Source organism: Cyanistes caeruleus, chromosome 33 (genome assembly GCF_971803275.1).
Source record: "Cyanistes caeruleus chromosome 33, bCyaCae1.hap1.1, whole genome shotgun sequence".
In the NCBI taxonomy this organism is placed as follows: domain Eukaryota; kingdom Metazoa; phylum Chordata; class Aves; order Passeriformes; family Paridae; genus Cyanistes; species Cyanistes caeruleus.
Window position 1 is genome coordinate 6,734 of NC_141734.1, and position 7,109 is coordinate 13,842.

Sequence of the window (7,109 nt, forward strand, 5' to 3'; positions counted from 1 at the left end):
GAGGAAAAAAAACCCCAGCTGGGAGGAAAAAAAAAAAACCCCCCCAGCTGGGGATTTTTTATTCTAAATTTAAAAGTGAATTGTAAGTCCTGAAAGGCAAAAGCCATACAGACGAGGTTAGAACCACTCGACACACATGCACACAAGCAGACCCTGACCCACCGACTCTCACAGACAGACACACTCTGACACGCAGCAGGAGACTAACTCGCACAGTGACCGCAACCCTTATTTGAAACACTCTGCTGAACAAAATGCCCTGAGATATCTTCTCACTGCTGCTTCTCAACATCAAACGGTAGATCCTCAGAAAAGAGGCATCAGAGACCTGCAAGACAACACAAGGTGGTCAGTGAGGAATTCTATGGTAGCTATGACTCAGCCACCCTCTAGGCCCACATATTTTCTACACAAAAACCTGATAGAAAAAAGGACCTGTAACTTTTTATAATTGTTCCACCTAACTCTAACTATATGCCAGGGCAGGGCAGCTCCAAACCAATGCAGTTAAGTTACAGAGGCAGGCACAATGCAGTTAAAGTTAAGTTCAGTTACAGAGGCAGGCACAATCCAGTTAAAGTTAAGCTACGTTACAAAGACAAGCACAATGCAGTTAAAGTTAAGTTACAGAGGCAGGCACAGTGCAGTTAAGTTACATAGGCAGGCACAATGCAGTTAAGGCAAGTTAAGTTACATAGGCAGGCACAATGCAGTTAAGGCAAGTTAAGTTACATAGGCAGGCACAATGCAGTTAAAGTTAAGTTACGTTACAGAGGCAGGCACAGTGCAGTTAAGTTAAGTTACGTTACAGAGGCAGGCACAGTGCAGTTAAGTTAAGTTACAGAGGCAGGCACAGTGCAGTTAAGTTAAGTTACAGAGGCAGGCACAGTGCAGTTAAGTTAAGTTACAGAGGCAGGCACAGTGCAGTTAAGTTAAGTTACAGAGGCAGGCACAATGCAGTTAAAGTTAAGTTAAGTTAAGTTACAGAGGCAGGCACAGTGCAGTTAAGTTACAGAGGCAGGCACAGTGCAGTTAAGTTACAGAGGCAGGCACAGTGCAGTTAAGTTACAGAGGCAGGCACAGTGCAGTTAAGTTACAGAGGCAGGCACAGTGCAGTTAAGTTACAGAGGCAGGCACAGTGCAGTTAAGTTACAGAGGCAGGCACAGTGCAGTTAAGTTACAGAGGCAGGCACAGTGCACTTAAGTTACAGAGGCAGGCACAGTGCACTTAAGTTACAGAGGCAGGCACAGTGCACTTAAGTTACAGAGGCAGGCACAGTGCACTTAAGTTACAGAGGCAGGCACAGTGCACTTAAGTTACAGAGGCAGGCACAGTGCACTTAAGTTACAGAGGCAGGCACAGTGCAGTTAAGTTACAGAGGCAGGCACAGTGCAGTTAAGTTAAGTTACACAGGCAGGCACAGTGCAGTTAAGTTAAGTTACAGAGGCAGGCACAGTGCAGTTAAGTTAAGTTACAGAGGCAGGCACAGTGCAGTTAAGTTAAGTTACAGAGGCAGGCACAGTGCAGTTAAGTTACAGAGGCAGGCACAGTGCAGTTAAGTTACAGAGGCAGGCACAGTGCAGTTAAGTTAAGTTACAGAGGCAGGCACAGTGCAGTTAAGTTAAGCTACAGAGGCAGGCACAGTGCAGTTAAGTTAAGCTACAGAGGCAGGCACAGTGCAGTTAAGTTAAGCTACAGAGGCAGGCACAATGCAGTTAAGTTACAGAGGCAGGCACAGTGCAGTTAAGTTAAGTTACAGAGGCAGGCACAGTGCAGTTAAGTTAAGTTACAGAGGCAGGCACAGTGCAGTTAAGTTAAGTTACAGAGGCAGGCACAGTGCAGTTAAGTTAAGTTACAGAGGCAGGCACAGTGCAGTTAAGTTAAGTTACAGAGGCAGGCACAGTGCAGTTAAGTTAAGTTACAGAGGCAGGCACAGTGCAGTTAAGTTAAGTTACAGAGGCAGGCACAGTGCAGTTAAGTTAAGTTACAGAGGCAGGCACAGTGCAGTTAAGTTAAGTTACAGAGGCAGGCACAGTGCAGTTAAGTTAAGTTACAGAGGCAGGCACAATGCAGTTAGTTTTACAGAGGCAGGCACAATGCAGTTAGTTTTACAGAGGCAGGCACAATGCAGTTAGTTTTACAGAGGCAGACACAATGCAGTTAGTTTTACAGAGGCAGGCACAATGCAGTTAGTTTTACAGAGGCAGGCACGGTACAAGGCAGTCACAGGCGATGTCTGCCGGGTGAACGTGGCGATAGCTGCGGATGCGAAGGCCGGTTCCTCAGACGAAAAAATCCACGACGACGTCAAGAGGCTGAGATGGCCAATGACGTGAAACACGAGAGAACGACAACATGGATTGGAACTGCCCTGCCCGGCAAAAGCTCTGGGGAGCTTGCAAAGAAACCCTCTCCCTTGGCTTCAGAGGGGCCTATCCCACTACAGCCCTGTCCTCTAACTTAACTTCAAAATGCCAACTCACCTGCTCATCTCTGCTCCTTGCCGTGCCTGGGGCAACGCCGAATCCTGCAAAGACAGAAAAAAAAAAGCACTCTGAGTTACTGTCACAATGCACAAGGTGGAATTCCCGATGTGGTTCCTTTATTCCATCTGGGACTACAAAAGCTTGTCAGCCAACAAGGGACTGAAACAGAAGAAAAACCACTCAGTCCCACCTCTCGTACCCAAAGATCCCCTGTAAAGTTCTGAAGACAGAGCCCTCAAACGAGTGTGGGGTGCTTTGCCCTGAGGCATGTGCTATTTTTAACAAATTCGAGTCACCTCCCTTGCTTTCTAGACACTGCTCACCAGCGTGGCAGGCTAGGGGCGGCTGAGGCGAAACGTCTTTCCCCTGATAATGACTGCACGATAAACCTGCAGCCCCTTCTGTCTCTCAGAATCCTGTCTGTGACACCAATTCATGTCAGGATCTACAAGGTGGGATTTGTGATGTGGTTCTCTCATTCTGTCTTAGAGAACTAAAGATTATCAGCAAACCAGAGACTTTAAACAGAAAAACCTCTCAGTCCCACTTCTCATACTCAAAGATCCCCTGTAAAGTTCTGAAGACAGAGCCCTCAAACGAGTGTGGGGTGCTTTGCCCGGAGGCATGTGCTATTTTTAACAAATTCGAGTCACCTCCCTTGCTTTCTAGACACTGCTCACCGGCGTGGCAGGCTAGGGGCGGCTGAGGCGAAACATCTTTCCTTTGATAATGACTGCACGATAAATCTGCAACCCCTTCTGTCTCTCAGAATCCTGTCCGTGACACCGATGTGTGTCAGGATCCACAAGGTGGGATTTGTGATGTGGTTCTTCCATTCTATCTTAGAGAACTAAAGATTAGCAGCAAACCAGGGACTTTAAACAGAAAAACCTCTCAGTCCCACTTCTCATACTCAAAGATCCCCTGTAAAGTTCTGAAGACAGAGCCCTCAAACGAGTGTGGGGTGCTTTGCCCTGAGGCATGTGCTATTTTTAACAAATTCAAGTCACCTCCCTTGCTTTCTAGACACTGCTCACCAGCGTGGCAGGCTAGGGGCGGCTGAGGCGAAACGTCTTTCCTTTGATAATGACTGCACGATAAACCTGCAACCCCTTCTGTCTCTCAGAATCCTGTCCGTGACACCGATGTGTGTCAGGATCCGCAAGGTGGGATTTGTGATGTGGTTCTTCCATTCTATCTTAGAGAACTAAAGACTAGCAGCAAACCAGGGACTTAAACACCAAAACACACACAGAGCTTGCACCTACCTGTCCTCCAGTATCCTTGGCTGGGATATCTTGCAAGTAGACCACCTAAAATAAAAAAAACAAGGGATAAAAGTTATAGCAAAAACTGAGACCCCAGCAAGAACAACTGCTTCTCTCCACCAACCAGGGCTCACCTTCGCAATGCTTCACCTTCTCTGCTGCTATCCGGCTTTACTTCCTAGAAATAAAGACAAAGAGCAGAGATGTAACACAGTGATCGGTTCCAGCCCCACTGCAAAGAAAAACTGTGACTGACCTTCTCAGAGGGACCCGCATCATCTGGGATAGCTGCTCTGCCACGAGGTCAAACCGTCTGCATCTGAAAGAAAGTTAGGAAAAAAGTCAAAGTGCTGCAGGGTAACTTCACAGCTCCAGACACCTGCTGCCAACATAAGAATACCACCTAAACTCCAACTACAGCCCGTACTACAAGTCTCCGATTACAAGTGCCCGAGACTTGTCCTTAAACACCTACAACCGGGCTGGGCGGCAGGGCAGAGCAGCTCCGGACCGAATGCCCCCAGACACCCGTGACACGTGAGACGAGGGGACGTGACAGGGAGAGAAAACTCCCTGAGACAAGAAAGTCCTCACGAGGACCGAGAGAATGCTGAACGAGATGACCGAGGAGGGACCCGAGGCGAGCCTGTCGGGCTCGGATGACCCTGGAGGAAAAAGACGCTAACGGAACAACTATTTTCCAAGAACCGCAGAGACGGATGCCCGAGAATCCTGTGGCTGGAAGCCTCTGCCTGCCTTTGAATCGGCACAAGTCCTTATCCGCTGTAAAGAGACATTGCTGCATATAGCTGTTGACACAGCTGAGGACGAGACCTAAAAAGATCACGTGCTTCTGAAGACAGATGCGATTCTGACATGTGTCCGACCTCCCGAATCGAACCTTCGCCGGTGTCCGGCCGAGGAACGCAAAGATGGGAGATGAACGGAAGGACCCCGGGGTTTCTCATATGCCCCTGGGAGGGCTAAGGCAAGAGACACATTACACGAGATGCACAGAAGGCACAGAAGGCACGAGAGACAAGTGACAACACACCCTGGGACTGCTCTGCCCTGCCTGCCTCAGCATTGCAAACCAAAGTGAGGCTTTCCCTCACAGGGGCCTATGGGATCATTTCCAAAACCTCCGCATCCCCAAAGCTCACTCAAAAACCCAAACCGATCTCAGTCCCGACCGCCGCCCTGCTTTGATCCCCTCTGTGGGCTCCACTTATCTCTCAGAGGGCTGAAGATGTGAGTCACAGCGAGAGGCCGGTCGGGAGCCAAACAAAGCCACCTCGCTGTCTGGGAAGTTCTTCTCTCACCGGGCTGTTGTCTCAGACAAGTATCATCACCTATGATAAAGAAAACCAAATATAAGTGCACTATCTTACTATCATATTCACCAAAACCCAACTCCTACTCACTGTCTCTTAGGAACTCCCAGGTCCTCGGGCCTCACGCTTCAGCCATGCTCCGAGGCGGACGCCGTCGTCGCAGGGTTCGCCTAGGATAAACGGAGAGGAGGCGATGTAGCGTCGCTAAAAGTTGAGCGCGCCCTCGCCGCTCCTTCCGACTCACCGCGACTCCTCGACCGCGCCTAAAAGGGTACCGGGACCGCACCGACACGTGGATGAGGTCGAGGCTTTGTCACGGACTCCGGTAATATTTGCTGGGGCTCACCAGCAAATGAGTGAAGCAAACCGGGTCTCTTGGCAGGTCAGTGAGGGGGCCTCAGCACAGCATGAGGAGGCAGCCTAAAACACACAAACAAGCAGGGATGCTTGGAGTTGCACCAGAAACTGAGACCCCAGCAGGAACAACGGCTGCTCTTCACCAACCAGGGCTCACCTTCCACCTGCTTCGCCCTCCCTGCTGCTTTCTGGCTTTACTTCCTAGAAAGAAAGACAAAGAGCAGAGATGTAACACAGTGATCGGTTCCAGCCCCGCTGCAAAGAAAAACCGTGACCGACCTTCGCAGGGGGACCCCCATCATCTGGGATAGCTGCTCGGCCACGAGGTCAAACCGTCTGCATCTGAAAGAAAGTTAGGAAAAAAGTCAAAGTGCTGCAGGGTAACTTCACAGCTCCAAACACCTTCTGCCAACATAAGAATACCACCTAGACTCCAACTACAGCCCGTACTACAAGTCTCCGATTACAAGTGCCCAACACTTGTCCTTAAACACCTACAACCAGGCTGGGCGGCAGGGCAGAGCAGCTCCGGACCAAATGCCCCCAGACACCCGTGAGACGAGGGGACGTGACAGGGAGAGAAAACTCTCTGAGACAAGAAAGTCCTCACGAGGACCGAGAGAATGCTGAACGAGATGACCTAGGAGGGACCCGAGGCGAGCCTGCCGGGCTCGGATGACCCTGGAGGAAAAAGACGCTAACGGAACAACTATTTTCCAAGAACCGCAGAGACGGATGCCCGAGAATCCTGTGGCTGGAATCCTCTGCCTGCCTTTGAATCGGCACAAGTCCTTATCCACTGTAAAGAAACATTGCTGCACATAGCTGTCAACACAGCTGAGAATGAGACCTAAAGAAACATATGATCACGTGCTTCTAAAGACTGATGTGATTCTGATGCGTGTCCGAGCTCCCGAATCGAAGCTTTGCCGGCGTCGGACCGAGGAACGCAAAGATGGGAGATGAACGGAAGGACCTGGCGTTTCTTATAAGCTCCTGGAAGAGCTAAGGCAAGAGAAACATTACACGAGATGCACAGAAGATACAGAAAGCACAAGAGACAAGTGACAACCCACCCTGGGACTGCTCTGCCCTGCCCACCTCAGCATCGTTAGCTAAAGTGAGGCTTTCCCTCACTGTGGCCCCAGAGGCCATTTCTCAAACCTTCCCCCCCGCATAGCTGACTCAAAACCCCTAACCGGTGTGAATCCTACCCCACCGCCCTGTTTTTATCCCCTCTGTGACCACAGCCCTCGTCTTATCTCTCTGAAGTGAATCTGTGCGAGGGGACAATCCGCTGCTAAGGAAAGCTGCTGCAGGGACGGTTCCCTTTTGTGTTACGATGAATCTGCTGAGAGAATCTGAAGTATCGCACTTGATATGACCTAGAACTTCTGGAAATTGCAATCCTCCTAAAAAAAAATCCAAGGAGAAGAGTCATTATAGAAGCATCTTATTGCCCCTAAACCCCCAACCCAAAATCAAGAAATTAAGTACTCCCTGTATTCTATATTGCTTTCTTCAAGGTGTTTTCAAAACTTCTGCTGCTTCAAATGCCCAAAAAGATGCCTGCTCTTAGCAGGCTGAAGCAAACTGAAAGAGCCTCTTCACTGAAATGAGAGAGGAGCTCTTTACCCCTGCTGATTCCCCTGGAAGGAATAAT

The 7,109-nt window shown here is 49.5% G+C and overlaps 1 long non-coding RNA gene across 1 annotated transcript; it reads right to left on the reverse strand.

The window, feature by feature from the left end:
• Positions 1-211: 211 nt before the first annotated feature.
• LOC147647795 (uncharacterized) lies at positions 212-7,106 on the reverse strand. The gene is made up of 12 exons (XR_015281337.1): positions 6,944-7,106; positions 6,661-6,858; positions 5,726-5,788; positions 5,604-5,647; positions 5,334-5,509; positions 5,180-5,259; positions 4,984-5,107; positions 4,012-4,074; positions 3,890-3,933; positions 3,756-3,800; positions 2,485-2,528; positions 212-328 (listed from the first exon to the last, which is right to left on the reverse strand). It is a non-coding gene; the product is annotated as an uncharacterized LOC147647795 (long non-coding RNA).
• Positions 7,107-7,109: the final 3 nt, after the last annotated feature.